Raw genomic sequence first — 15,959 nt, 5'->3', positions numbered from 1 at the left:
GCTTAAAGTTAGTGATGTATATATGAACCCAATGACTGACCAATCGAAAGACTCTTGGTCCCTCTGAGTATGAAAATCAGTATCAATCCCATGTCAAAGGATTAACTACTGAAAACAGAAACAAACAAATGGATCAACCAGATCAATCCCACTTTTCCAGCCTGCTAAAGGCGTGGTGGACACAGCCCACAGCTCTGCTTATGTCATGTTCTGTGGCCTTGCTGTTCCATTTCCTGACTGCCCCTGCAACACAGAAATAAACACATTCAGTCATATTATATAAAACACTCAAAGTAATGGATATGGAGCGTCTATGGCCTCAGTTACACCCGGCACCTAAATGTGACTTCTGTCATCCGATCACTCCAAACTGCATTAGGTTCAGATCTACCAGGATGGGCCTTGGACACAGTCAGGCATAAGCAATGTAAAGAGATGGGGTGAATGAGTAGGGAAAAGTACATTTTACACAAATTAACTTCATAATGTCAAAGAACAAATGTGTGTCTGAGGAAATTAATGTTCATACAGCCAGAAGGGTGAGAAATTACACCAATATCAGTGGACAATTTGCACTAATGTAAATGAACATAGATGATGGAACATATTACCTTTTGCTGACGCAATTAACTGCTAACGGGACATAAGTATTTACCATCTAAACCATATGTGACCTCTGGCTGTGTTGTTCCTAACCAGTCCCTCAACAGCTCTCTGACTGAGCTCCACCCTCACTGGGTCTTCAGAGGAGAGGAAGGCTGAGGAGGGATGGAAGGATGAATGGATCAGTCAGTCAAAGTGTAGAGCTGCTGTCTGACAAAATCACTATTTTAGTAGTTAATTAAAGGAAATAAGGCTTTATGACTGCTGAATACCAACTTATCAATCACTTAGATAATGTATTTTCAGGTAGAGATACATCCTTGGGACGTCCCTAGACCTTTGAAGTTGACATTTTAAAGGGGTTAAGGAAGGGTTTAGGGTAGGGATGTCCCAAGGATACCGGAAAGCATTGACCGTTGTGCATTCTTCTCTCTTTTACATAGCAGGTGATGGGTTCTGACTTCTGAACTTGAAAATATTAAATATCCTTTTTCATGTCACTGTTTGAGAGAGGGGAATGTAGAACGTTTACATTCTGTCAGAATGTGTTATTGTTGGACGTCAGGGATCCTATGGAAGGAGAACAAGTCAACAGGACAGCTGTGAGGTGGAAGGAGAAGGGCCACAGTCTGGTTCAAGTCAACAGGACAGCCGTGAGGTGGGGAGGAGAAGGGCCACAGTCTGGTACAAGTCAACAGGACAGCCGTGAGGAGGGAGGAATTTAGGCCCAGGTCAGATGAAGTGAGGAAGAACTGATACCACAAAAGTTCTGCCTAGCAACAGAGGTGTGAGGAGGAGACTCAGCAGAAAGTGTTAAATACCAGTAAGGAGGAGACTCAGCATAAAGGGTTAAATACCAGCGCTTGTGTGCATATGTCTTGGTCTTATGCAGCTGTGACTTAGTGGGTGAATAAACTTGGTTTGAGCTTTACTTATCGTCTGAGTTTTTACTCTTTATTTACAACTTAACACATGTGTAAAAGAAACACAGACATGACAGGTAGGCACGCAGTGGATTATGGTCATTGTAGTTAATTACAACGTTTTATGCGCTAAACTATGTAGAATATTGGCCTGTTGGAAACTACAACTCCCTACTACATCACACAGTTCAGGCTGGGTCTGATTTATCTCTGTGCAATGTTGTGAGGGAAAATCTATGTTAACCTCTTTAAGTTGATATGACTTCTAATGTGTTGAAGGATCTCTTTAAGGTTGAGAAGTTTATGTGTATTTTTGTGTGGGTGTGCAACCACACGCCCTCTCGACAGACAGGCCAAAGGCGCTTGGCCCAAGTCAGGGAACCTTTGATCTACTTCAGAGGAACTGTGTCTACAGTGATTTCCTGTTGTTTTGACACCTCACTAGAAGACTAGAATAACTAGCTGTTGCTACAGAAGGAGACGACCAATTCACAGTTAGTCTGTGTCTCGTTCTCCACACATGGACACAAACCAGGATCACGTGTTTTCTATATGCACAAGATAGTTTGACTATATAAGGCTTCTGAACTCCTTGTGTCATCGAGATCTCTGCCTTCCACCTCAGAGTGTAGGGCTGACAAGCTACATTATTGCAATTCTTATCAAATAAAGGTTGATTGTTTGAAGAAATGGACAAGTATTTTCTTATTGGTTAGAATTTCCACCACAATGTGCAGTAGGCTTTTTCAATACCAACAATGATAGACCAGACTCAGTACAGAATGAATGACTGACTGCCCAGTTCAACATCAGTTCACCGTCTCACCTCATACTGTATTGGAGCAGCAGCAACTGACTGCCCAGTTCAACATCAGTTCACCGTCTCACCTCATACTGTATTGGAGCAGCAGTAGCTGACTGCCCAGTTCAACATCAGTTCACCATCTCGCCTCATACTGTATTGGAGCAGCAGCAGCTGACTTGATCGTTGATGCTAATCATCATGTTTTGAATTTGAGAGTAAATAGAGCCGACTACACAAAAATGAAGGGTTCAACTGGAGTTGTTCTCAGATCCCCTAAGAACCGTAGGGTTCTTGGTCAATGAAAAACAGCTCCAAAAGGTTCTTCAAAGAACTTGTTAGAAGGTGGGTTCATCGAGGAACCTCCGTTGTTGCTGGACTTCTTCCGGGAACTTCGCAATTACAACTGAAAACGATGGTGACCAGTTTGGATGCGACAACAAGTTAAAAAGGTTAAGTTGGGTTGATGTTTGCGTCTGAAAATGTATCGAAATAATGTATATATAATAATATAACATACTAATAATGAATAACGAAGACAATGATGGTTTTCTGTGAATAACTTCCATAACGTTACTATAGGTAATTACCGTAAATATTAGAAAGCCGGGTTTGACCGTTGGCGTTGTATGAGCTACAGTACAGCAACGTTATCTAGCTAGATAACGTAATGTCCTAACTAGGCACAACTAGGTTTGGATTATTTCCCTAAACTATATTCTTTCCCATATATTGTATATCGTTTCCATAAAGCCAACATGGCTATACTCTCATTAACGTTTCCAATCTAGAGCAGTTCTCACTATTGTGGTAATGAACTAGCTAAAGTTAACTATCTAACTAACTAACTAAGGATGGTGAACTGTCCAGACGAGATGTTACAACGATCTGAATCGTCAATGCTTCCTTTTTATATAGCCTGCTACAGCATGCAATACTATTAACTCACAAGGGGTTTAACGTTACATGGACAATACTATCCCATTTTGGAAACGTTACATGGACAATACTATCCCATTTTGGAAAAGTTACATGGACAATACTATCCCATTTTGGAAACGTTACATGTACAATACTATCCCATTTTGGAAACGTTACATGTACAATACTATCCCATTTTGGAAACGTTACATGTACAATACTATCCCATTTTGGAAACGTTACATGTCTGCCCCCTTGTGGAGGGAAAATAATAGCTTAGATGGTAGCTGTAGATGGGATTCAAATGCATAATGGTATTAATACAGTGTCTAGACTACCTCTTTTATATAAATGCCCTTCAGAATCCAAACACAGTATTGCCACCCAGAAAAATGTGGCGTATAATCTTTCAAGTCAGCCTGATAAAATATTTAACAATTTGTGTACAAAGATATCTTGAAATGTGATATTAGGTCTGTATGGCAGGACTGTATTGGCTAGTGCTTTCTTCAATATGTTCTTCTATTTTACATTCAATTGTATGTCTATGCCATTTATCTTTCAATATATATATATATATATATATATATATATATAAGACTATTCTTTGACACATTTTCTCTTCCTTTGAAATTCTTATATGACAGAACATGGACACAATGCAATTGGGATCAAGAAGAAGGTACAGATATTTTGTAGGACAGCTGCATTTGAAGAGTACATTAAACCCACATAGCAGTCAATACAAACTTAAATCTAGTAGCATACAAATGTGTACAAATGATCTTTTCAGATCTTCTCAGAAATGAATCAAGTCCATGGAATGGATATAGACACACAGATCATTCAAGGACTATCAGAGGTAGAGAGGTGATGCAGGGGTGAGGACATCATCCTGTTATTTTGACAGTCCCTGAAGGACAATACAGAAGAGGTAATTGCTCTTATTCCTTCCATTTCTCTAATGTATTTTGTAATAAAATTAGCAAGATCATTGCTTTACTTTACTAGGACTAGAGACCACGGCAGTGATTATGCTCTTGCCCTACCTCTGTACCTTGGGGCGGCAGGGTAGCCTAGTGGTTAGAGCGTTGGAATAGTTCAAATCCCCGAGCTGACAAGGTACAAATCTGTCATTCTGCCCCTGAACAGGCAGTTAACCCACTGTTCCTATGCCGTCATTGAAAATAAGAATTTGTTCTTAACTGACTTGCCTAGTTAAAAAAAGAGGACCCCATTGGCCTTTATGTCCGTGACAAGGTATGCCTATGCACAAATCATCTGTTTATTCATAAACATAGGTGTGCATGCTTATACAGTGCCTTGCGAAGTATTCGGCCCCCTTGAACTTTGCAACCTTTTGCCACATTTCAGGCTTCAAACATAAAGATATAAAACTGTATTTTTTTGTGAAGAATCAACAACAAGTGGGACACAATCATGAAGTGGAACGACATTTATTGGATATTTCAAACTTTTTTAACAAATCAAAAACTGAAAAATTGGGCGTGCAAAATTATTCAGCCCCTTTACTTTCAGTGCAGCAAACTCTCTCCAGAAGTTCAGTGAGGATCTCTGAATGATCCAATGTTGACCTAAATGACTAATGATGATAAATACAATCCACCTGTGTGTAATCAAGTCTCCGTATAAATGCACCTGCACTGTGATTGTCTCAGAGGTCCGTTAAAAGCACAGAGAGCATCATGAAGAACAAGGAACACACCAGGCAGGTCCGAGATACTGTTGTGAAGAAGTTTAAAGCCGGATTTGGATACAAAAAGATTTCCCAAGCTTTAAACATCCCAAGGAGCACTGTGCAAGTGATAATATTGAAATGGAAGGAGTATCAGACCACTGCAAATCTACCAAGACCTGGCCGTCCCTCTAAACTTTCAGCTCATACAAGGGGAAGACTGATCAGAGATGCAGCCAAGAGGCCCATGATCACTCTGGATGAACTGCAGAGATCTACAGCTGAGGTGGGAGACTCTGTCCATAGGACAACAATCAGTTGTATATTGCACAATTCTGGCCTTTATGGAAGAGTGGCAAGAAGAAAGCCATTTCTTAAAGATATCCATAAAAAGTGTTGTTTAAAGTTTGCCACAAGCCACCTGGGAGACACACCAAACATGTGGAAGAAGCACCTCTGGTCAGATGAAACCAAAATTGAACTTTTTGGCAACAATGCAAGACGTTATGTTTGGCGTAAAAGCAACACAGCTGAACACACCATCCCCACTGTCAAACATGGTGGTGGCAGCATCATGGTTTGGGCCTGCTTTTCTTCAGCAGGGACAGGGAAGATGGTTAAAATTGATGGGAAGATGGATGGAGCCAAATACAGGACCATTCTGGAAGAAAACCTGATGGAGTCTGCAAAAGACCTGAGACTGGGACGGAGATTTGTCTTCCAACAAGACAATGATCCAAAACATAAAGCAAAATCTACAATGGAATGGTTCAAAAATAAACATATCCAGGTGTTAGAATGGCCAATTCAAAGTCCAGACCTGAATCCAATCGAGAATCTGTGGAAAGAACTGAAAACTGCTGTTCACAAATGCTCTCCATCCAACCTCACTGAGCTTGAGCTGTTTTGCAAGGAGGAATGGGAAAAAAATTCAGTCTCTCGATGTGCAAAACTGATAGAGACATACCCCATGCGACTTACAGCTGTAATCGCAGCAAAAGGTGGCGCTACAAAGTACTAACTTAAGGGGGCTGAATAATTTTGCACGCCCAATTTTTCAGTTTTTGATTTGTTAAAAAAGTTTGAAATATCCAATAAATGTCGTTCCACTTCATGATTGTGTCCCACTTGTTGTTGATTCTTCACAAAAAAATATAGTTTTATATCTTTATGTTTGAAGCCTGAAATGTGGCAAAAGGTCGCAAAGTTCAAGGGGGCCGAATACTTTTGCAAGGCACTGTATAAAATGACAGCTGAACATTTTTTATGTCAATTGTTATAATCTTTTCTTACTTTTGTTGACATAAATTTCACCGCTCTTTACTGCACATCGGCGGAAATCCATGAGAGTGAAATCTCGCTGGCCTTTGATGGGGAGAACATCCACGCCCTCGAGGACGTCCTCATGGGACTTGGGTCTCTGCTAGGGCTGTATTTTTTATTTTCCCTTAAATTTCCCCAAAATGTCAGAAAACACTTATTTTAAGTTACTGTGTTCTGGGGAGAAGAGAAGTTGGGTGAAGTTACCAGAGCCGGTCATAAAGATGGAAAACTTCCTAACATAACTAAGTGAATATGATATACACACTAAAGCTGAAAAATCTGTATTTAGCATCAAGTCTACAATATTGATAGTTTACCTATGATTCATTTTTAATGTATGTTGTTTTTATTGTACATTATCATTTATATTTGTTTTAAATGTCATGAAAAGCACTATACAAAGTAAATTTATTATTTATTATGGTCTGTAAATCTTAATTCACATTTGTGGTGACACTAAATAAACAATTTATTATTTAAATCAATATTGTTATTATTCAAATATGTTTTTATAATGGAGGGAGGGTGGACAGGGAGTTTAAAAAATGAACCACAAAAGGTTCTTAGAGGAACCATGATAAGGGGTTCTTCAAAGAACTTATAGGGGTTCCCACAAAAGGTTCTTCAAATAACTTTTAGGGGTTTCACACAGAACCCACAGTCACCCTGGTCCCTCACCAATCCCCACTGTGATCAATTCAGTGTCAGGATGGCTCTAGGTTGCACGCAACCGATCAATGATAGATGTCTTTGAGTCGACTGACTCTCAGATCATCCACCACTGACTCGCCCCTGTTTACACCTCCAAGGTGCCCCCCCTCACACAGGAATACACACTCAGAGCCTATTGCCTCGGCCCTGTTTACACCTCCAAGGTGCCCCCTCTCACCCAGGAATACACACTCAGAGCCTATTGCCTCGGCCCTGTTTACACCTCCAAGGTGCCCCCCCTCACACAGGAATACACACTCAGAGCCTATTGCCTCGACCCTGTTTACACCTCCAAGGTGCCCCCCCTCACACAGGAATACACACTCAGAGCCTATTGCCTCGGCCCTGTTTACACCTCCAAGGTGCGCCCCTCACACAGGAATACACACTCAGAGCCTACGAGACTTTTATAAAAACTACACTTTGTGTGTTTCGCTCACCTCTTCTTTATAAAACTACGTTTGAGATGTGGTATCCACTCGGCTCGCTGCCTCTCAGATCAAAGGTGGATCCATCTGCTCCATTCCCGAAGTGTGGTCTCCCTGAGATCCCAAGTTTGAGCGATCCCTTGTGCACCATTTACCCAGGTCGTCAGGAGCGGTCACCAAGTGAAGAATAACATCCCCATCGCCAAATGTGGTGGTTAACTTCTTTAATATCAAATGAGGAGAGAAACTCATCACACAAGTCTGAGTTATTCTTAAACCTAATATTTATTCACTTATTAATAAGGGAGCAGGTCAATAGAACGTACATATATAAAGTTAATCAATTGAGTGCTCTACGATAATGATGGCTGGTTGACCCACTGGACAAAAGTACAAAGGTATTTTATAGCCAAGATACTCTCCTTTCAACCTACATGATGAACAATAGATGTCTAGAACGGGTCACAAGATTAAGATTTGAATGAAAGATACCGATAATTCTCAGCAGACAGTATCTGCTGTAAAAACAGTACTCTTTGTGTAGAGACCAGGGTCTGGCCCTGGGGTCATCTCTCCTTGGTACCATATAGAACAGAAACATTAACTCATGCTCTGGAATGCAGTCTCTTTAGGTTATATCACCCAAAAGACATTGTAAATCCCCTGTCATTGTCTACTGAGGCCCATCCTCAGTAGAACACAGACATAATAGTTCTAAGAACCCTCTATTCTGTTGCATAAAACAACCATTTGATGCAATAAAAGTATTAGAACATAATCTTGCAGTTTTGCTCTGTGTCCACTGAACGTTGACTAGTAACAACAACTTGGACCTAAAAGACACACACCATGAGACCCACTAAATCTTCCCAAGAAGAGGCAAACAAAAGAAAAACCCACACCAATCTTTAGGAATCATGGACGATACGAAAGAGAGGTTGAACAGACTAGTAATTGCGGTAGCCACAACGGTGGCAGATAATTTTAGAAAGAGAGGGTCCAGATTGTCTAGCCCAGCTGATTTGTACGGGTCCAGGCTTTGCAGCTCTTTCAGAATAATCAGCTATCTGGATTTGGGTGAAGGAGAAGCTGGGGAGGCTTGGGCAAGTAGCTGCGGGGGTGCGGAGCTGTTGGCCGGGGTTGGGGTAGCCAGCTGGTCCAGGTTCTATTTAAGAGTGTCTGGCCAGCCATAGAGAAATGCTTGTTAAAATTCTCGATTATTGTGGAGTTTTCGGTGGTGACAGTGTTTCCTAGCCTCAGTGCAGTGGGCAGCTGGGATGAGGTGCTCTTATTCTCCATGGACTTTACAGTGTCCCAGAACTTTTTGGAGTTAGAGCTACAGGATGCAAATTTATGTTTGCAAAAGCTAGTCTTTTCTTTCCTAACTGACTGTGTGTATTGGTTCCTGACTTCTCTGAAAAGATGCACATCGCGGGGACTATTCGATGGAAGTGCAGTACGCCACAGGATGTTTTTGTGCTGGTCGAGGGCAGTCAGGTCTGGAGTGAACCAACGGCTATATCTGTTCTTAGTTCTTCCATTTTTCGAAAGGGGCATGCTTATTTAAGGTGGTGAGGAAATTGTCGATTAGAAAGGCCTGCTTGCAGAAGTGTTTTAGGGAGCGTTTGACAGTGATGAGGGGTGGTCGAATGACGGCGGACCCATAACGGATGCAGGAAACGATCGCTGAGATCCTGATTGATAACAGCAGAGGTGTATTTGGAGGGCAAGTTGGTCAGGATAATATCTATGAGGGTGCCCATGTTTACGGATTTAGGGTTGTACCCGGTGGGTTCCTTGATAATTTGTGTGAGATTGAAGGCATCTAGCTTGGATTGTAGGGTTGCCGGGGTGTTAAGCATATCCCAGGTTAGGTCACCTAATAGAACGAACTCTGAAGATAGATAGGGGGCAATTAATTCACATATGGTGTCCAGGGCACAGCTGGGAGCTGAAGGGGGTCTATAACAGGCGGCAACAGTGAGAGACTTATTTCTGGAGACATTCATTTTTAAAATTAGAAGCTCGAACTGTTTGGGCATGGACCTGGAAAGTATGATAGAACTTTGCAGGCCATCTCTGCAGTAGATTGCAACTCCTCTCTTTTTGACAGTTCTATCTTAACGGAAAATGTTGTGGTTGAGGATGGAAATTTCAGAATTTTTGGTTGCCTTCCTAATCCAGGATTCAGACACAGCAATGACATTAAGGTTGGCGGAGTGTGCTATAGCAGTGAGTAAAACAAACTTAGGGAGGAGGCTTCTGATGTTAACATGCATGAAACCAAGGCTTTTTCAATTACAGAAGTCAAAAATTGAGAATGCCTGGGGACACGCAGGGCCTGGGTTAACCTCTACATCACCCGAGGAACAGAGTAGGATGAGGGTACGGCTAAAGGCTATCAGAACTGGTCGTCTAGAGCGTTGGGAACCGAGAATAAAAGGAGCAGATTTCTGGGCAAGGTAGGATAGATTCAAGGCATAATGTACAGACAGGGGAACGGCAGGGTGCGGGTACAGTGGAGCTAAACCTAGGCATTGAGTGACGATAAGAGAGGTTGCATCTCTGGAGTCACTAGTTATGCTAGGTGAGGTCACCGCATGTGTGGGAGGTGGGAAAAAAGAGCTCTCTAAGCCATGTTGAGTGGGACTAGGGTCTCCGCAGTAAAATAAAACAATGATAACTACCCTAAACAACAGTATACAAGGCATGTTGACAGAGAGAGACATAAAGCGAGGCATAAAGTAATCACAGGTGTTGATTGGGAGAGCTAGCTAAGACAACAACCGGTAAGACAACAACAGTTAATCAGCTAAGACAACAGGTAAAATGGCGATGAATGGGCAGAGAGTGTCAGTTAACTACACACATGGCAGGGCCTGAGTTCGAGGCTGGGGTAGACAGATAAACAAAATAAACAAATAGACATCAGCTATGTAGCCAAGTGATCATATGGTCCAGTGAACAGGAATATGTGAAACAGGAAAGCCGTTAGGTAGTCGTTACTACGCTAGGGGCCATGGGCCTTTCTCATGATGGAAAAATACAGAGTAGCATGGGGTTGCAGAACAAGCAGTCTTTTGTTAGATAACAGGAGCCAGGTGCGAGATAACGGTATGGAGCATGAGCGCATGGATGTTCTTCACAGCAACAGTTACATCTATCAACAGAAGCGCCAAGAGGCGGGGACCCGCCTGAGCGCCTACAATAGGCTGAGCAAATTTAAACCACGCCCAGTCTCTACTGTGATAGGCCAACAGACGGGTTGGAACTGTCTATCACAGTATAAAGAATACTGTTTACATACATCTGGTCAGTTCTCTGTTCTGCCCTGCGTGGTATTACAGTGAGCCCGTATATACGAAAGTTGCATTTGTAATAAATGGCAAATGTGTAACAGTATCAATTTAGACCGTCCCCTCGCCCATACTGCTTCGAGGGTGACTGTTGATGTGTGCAGAAGGTCCCTAGTTCGCGCCCGGGTATGGGCGAGGGGACGGTCTAAATTGATACTGTTACACATTTGCCATTTATTACTTAAGCTAATAAAAAATACATAGTGTAAAATCGGTGACTCATTGTTATATTTATCCTGATACCAGATTCGAATTTACGCAACTCCAACATGAATCATGCAAAAAACATGTACAGTTGACAGAAGTGTTAGTTAATGTAGAGACAAACGATTATGCATTTTATTTTATCAAGTTTACTGCAAATTGAATGTACAATTTTGTAAGCTTGTCTTGCTGATATTTGCCATGCAGATAGATGAAATAACGTAGCTAGCTATGTTCTTCCTTATTGTGCAATGGATGATTAAAATACCTGTATGCCTATGGATGTGTAGCTAGCTATCTAGCCGATCTGTGTTTGGACCCAAACATTTGGTATACATATTAGTTCAGAACCTAGCTATGAACCTCAGCTATCAGCTATCTCAGCCAGTTGTATCAACTTCAAAACAGCCTGAATGACATTAGCAGAATAAAATATCATGTTGTGCCAAGGATACAAGTCGTATATACATGTATTTATTACTATGCATGAGATCCCCACATTGTATCCTGTACATTTAATATATTCACTGATCATGTACTCTACCTTGGCAAATAAAGGTGCAGTTTAGGTATGAATGTATTTGAGATTAGTTTTCAGTCATATCCAATACCAGGAGTATCAAGTTCTAGTCTTTGAATGACGCTGTGTCTGCATGTATGTATTACAATTATACACTTTAACAGTGTTTACCAATCTTGGTCCTGGGACATCAATGGTTACACATTGTAACTAATAGACTAGAAACAGGATTTAACTAGTTAATTAATATATACAGAAATATCATGTTAAAAAACAGAACACTACACTTCCTATGCATCATGTAAATACTCTTAACACCAGTTCATCTCAACATCTAATGCCCTTCATCTGCATTGATCTGATAAACACAGGACAGGTGGAGTATTTCATCACATTACACTTCATTTCAACCAGTAGAGAATGTGAAACGCTTTATTGAAAAGCTCATTATCCATCCATAAATTCAATCTGTACTTCAATGCACATCTGTTGTGCATTATAAAAACAGAGGAAGAAAGAGGTGGTGGGAGAGGTGTAAAAGACAGAAAGGGAAAGAGGTAAGCACATAAGAGCAGGGAATGCAGCACATGATTAATGAATCACAGTGCTACCTAAATATTCTCTCAGTTCATCACAATTACATAGCCATTGTGCCGACTAGACACTATTATCTTAAAAGCAGGTGAGAGGGTCGATGATGGGACTGGGGTTTGGCATCCTCTCACATCAAAACATATCTGCAGACGAGAGACAGATGGAGAGAGAGCATGTTTAAGCCTTATGTTTTTATTTTTTATTCTAACATTGTTAGTCATCAATCAGGAGGTGAAATGCAAAACTGACCTTGGATCATTAACTCTGGGACTACTGCATCTCTATCTGTATTTCAATGTAAAGCATCTCTTTAATAATACTTCCTGTATAATATAAACTGACCTGGGATCATTAACTCTGGGACTACTGCATCTATCTGTATTTCAATGTAAAGCATATCTTTAATAATACTTCCTGTTGACCTGACCAACTGACCTCTCACCTCTGATCATGCTGTGTCCTCTATGTAGCCAGTTCAGATGGAGGAGTGGTTCACCGACACAGCTGATATAACCTAGAGGATTTAGGGAGAAGGGGAGAGAGGGATGAAGTGAAGGAGAGAGAATGTTATTGAGAAAATAAGGTAGTTAAAGCGACAGTGTTCAACAGGAATCTGAGTGTGTGGCCTCACCTGGTGTCCACACCACACTAAGTGGCTGCAGAGTACTTTATGCTGAAAAACATGAACGACCCACAAGGACAAACAATATAGCGTAGTTATAGAAATAATGAAGTGTCTTATTGTTTTCCATGGTTGGCCCTCTTGCCTATTCTTGAAGGTGGAAGGAGCCACAGTTATACACCTGAGCCTGTTTACTGCACAACACAATCCATCAATCAGATTGAGACATGAGTGTGTAGGTGTGGGTTATAGGGTGTCTTAATTGTTCTACATTTTTTTTCAATATGGGTAATTTAAAATAGCCTGTTTTGTTTTTTTGCACAGACATCACACCCTTACCTAAACAGCAACCTCACATGAGAAGTAGAAATCAAAGGGAGAGAAACTGTGAATTGAATAACTGCAGTTGACATAGCTAAGTAAATGGAAGAATAATCTTATTGCAATGTGAATGGCTCTTAAAAGAGCCTTTGGTTGTGCATAGTGTAGTCTATGGTGTTGCCAGGGAACAGCACCCTCTTTGAAGAAGTAGGAGGTGAAGATCTCCTGCACACGGATTGCCTCTTTTGCTGTGTTGTTGGACCCCATTCTTGAAACATCCTGCAGAGCAGCAGACTCCTCCTCTGGCACACGGTGGTGAGCTGCAGATCCCCTCCTGGTCCTTGTGTCCATCCTCATGAAGTTACGCAGGACACAGGTAGCCTTCACACATCTGAATTCCTCCAGGAGGCAGTCCCAGATGACCCTGGTCACCCAACCTTGCAGTGCCCTACACAGGAACTGTAGGAAATCGATTTGAAGGTATCTGTAGGAATATGGAAGACAATGTACTTATTAGACTGTTACATCACCAGGTCATTATGGATTACTAAAGTATAATATCCCTGATAACAAATCATGATAACATTGGATTGATAGATGCATGGACACACATATGTGCATGTGTAGCATGTGACAATAACAGGATCATATCAAGGATGGCATCTCAAATGAATACATAAATACCACTTGAAGCTTGATAATGAGTTGATCATTTGAATCAGCTGTGCAGTGCTGAGGCAAAAACAACAATGTGCCTCTGAGTCTCCAGGACTGAGAACCACTGCTCTTCATTGGGACCTCTTCATATGTAGACTGGCTTTCGTAGCGCTCTTTATCTGAGGACAGAAAACCTCACACAGAACAGACTTCATTCTAGTCAAATTACACCACACTGAATATTTTGTTCCAATTATCTCCGTCCTCACTTCTGGGGCCAGGAACTACACAAAAGTACCTGCCCTATCCAGAATAGCCTCCTCTCTCACTGACAGTTGGGGCTGCTATCATTTCACCCTTCTCCAGGGCTGTTAGCTAGCTACCTACAAATGCATTTGGAGTTGTTTTATTTACAGTGATAAATACATCAAGATAGCTAGCTGATATGAAGTTAGGTAGCTGGTGATATTTAATTCACTTAGCTAGCTATCTATACAGTATTTGAAGTTGTCTAGATAGCTAATTTAGCAGCTCATTTGAGTTAGCCTGCACTGTAGCTAGTTAGCTAATAATATAATCGTTTTTTTTTTCATTTTCAAAATCTATTTACTTACTTACTTGAATAGGTTCTCCCAGAAATGTGGACAACTGGAAACAGGGCAGCAAAGTTCATCACCAGAGGGTGTTACAGGATATTACTATTGAACTATGAACCCATTTAATAACCAGACCTTCATACAAACTTGCTCTGCTGAATTCTTGACGGAGTCACAACGGGCGGCCTAAGCAGCATCTCGTCCATCTGCTGACTGGACGCAGTTGAGGAAAATATAGATTTTATTGTCAGACAAAAAGTTAAAGTTTAGGAAGCATGAGTTTTTATTCACCAGTGTAACAACACAGTGTGGTTAAAGACTTAGTAACTGAGTTGAAGTCGCGATCTGATTACCTACAAGTACAAACAGTTAGGTTTTAAATTTACAAAATTAAAATGACAAATTTACATTTTAAATGTTTTCTTTACTCAAGTATTACAATTGTTTTTTTAGGGGTGTAGGGTGGAAGCTGTCTCCGCGTAAGAAGGAATTCGTGTCCATCTGCTTCCTGTATAGGTCTGTGCTAAAGCCACCCCCATTCCTCTTAATAAAAATGTCCAGATAACTTGTTTCATGCGCATCAAAGGTGAGGGTGAATTTCAGATGTTCACTGCTTGTATTGATGATGGAGTGGAATCGATGAAGTTCCTCTGCTGTCCCATGGAATAGAAGGAACACGTCATCAATGAAGACTTTTTGAGGTGCTAGAATGGATTGTTAGGGCTGACAATCACGTTCTTCTCTAACAACCCCACATACAGATTGGCATAATTAGATGCTATTTTTTAAACTACAATCACCATAATGCCCTGCGCACCTACTTGTCTTATCTGTTTCTTTTACACCTGCTATAAAAAAAGAGACAGAATAATGGACAATGGTCAATGCTATCTGGAATCCTTGGGACATCCCTACCCTAAACGTAGCCATTTTAAAAGTCAACTTCAATGGGCTAGGAACGTCCCAAGGATGTATCTCTACCTGAAAATATCTAAGTGATTGATAGTTGGCATTCAGCAGTCATAGAACCTGATTTCCTTTAATGAACTACTAAAATAATGATTTTGTCAGACAGCATAGATAGCAGCTCTAAACTTTATTGAGTGACTGATCCATTCATCCTTCCATCTCTCCTCAGCCTTCCTCTCCTCTGAAGACCCAGTGAGGGTGGAGCTCAGTCAGAGAGCTGTTGAGGGACTGGTTAGGAAGAACACTTCTCCAGCCAGAGAGGTCACACATGGTTTAGATGGTAAATATTTATGTCCCCTTAGCGGTTCATCACGTCAGCAAAATGGAATATGTTCCATCATCTATGTTTATTTACATTAGTATAAATTGTCCACTGATGTGGGTGTAGTTTCTCACCCCTGTCAGCTGTATGAAAGTTAATTTCCCCTCAGACACACATTTGTTCTTTGTTATTATGAAGGTCATTTTTGTCTGTTTTTCCCACCACTAATTCACCCCATCTCTTTACATTGCTTAAGCATATTCGGTGGCCTGACTGCGTCCAGACTATGTCAAAGGCCCATTTGGTAGATCTGAACCTAATGCAGCTTGGAGTGATCGGATGACAGAAGTCACATTTAGGTGCCATGTGTAACTGAGACCATAGATGCTCCATATCCATTACTTTGAGTGTTGTATATAATATGACCAAATGTGTTTCGTTCTGTGTTGCA

At 41.1% G+C, this 15,959-nt stretch overlaps 1 long non-coding RNA gene across 1 annotated transcript in view; it reads left to right on the top strand.

Moving 5' to 3' along the window:
• Positions 1–15,959, top strand: part of LOC149978871 (uncharacterized) — a 277,954-nt gene that overhangs the window by 260,543 nt on the left and 1,452 nt on the right. Inside the window, exon 3 of the long non-coding RNA XR_016485864.1 lies at positions 15,416–15,526. This is a non-coding gene — a long non-coding RNA (uncharacterized LOC149978871). The remainder of the gene's footprint in view (positions 1–15,415; positions 15,527–15,959) is intronic.

This window comes from Oncorhynchus mykiss, chromosome 13 (assembly GCF_057628025.1).
Source record: "Oncorhynchus mykiss isolate SJ-2025 chromosome 13, ASM5762802v1, whole genome shotgun sequence".
NCBI classification, from domain to species: domain Eukaryota; kingdom Metazoa; phylum Chordata; class Actinopteri; order Salmoniformes; family Salmonidae; genus Oncorhynchus; species Oncorhynchus mykiss.
This window is presented reverse-complemented; position numbering and strand designations above follow the sequence as displayed.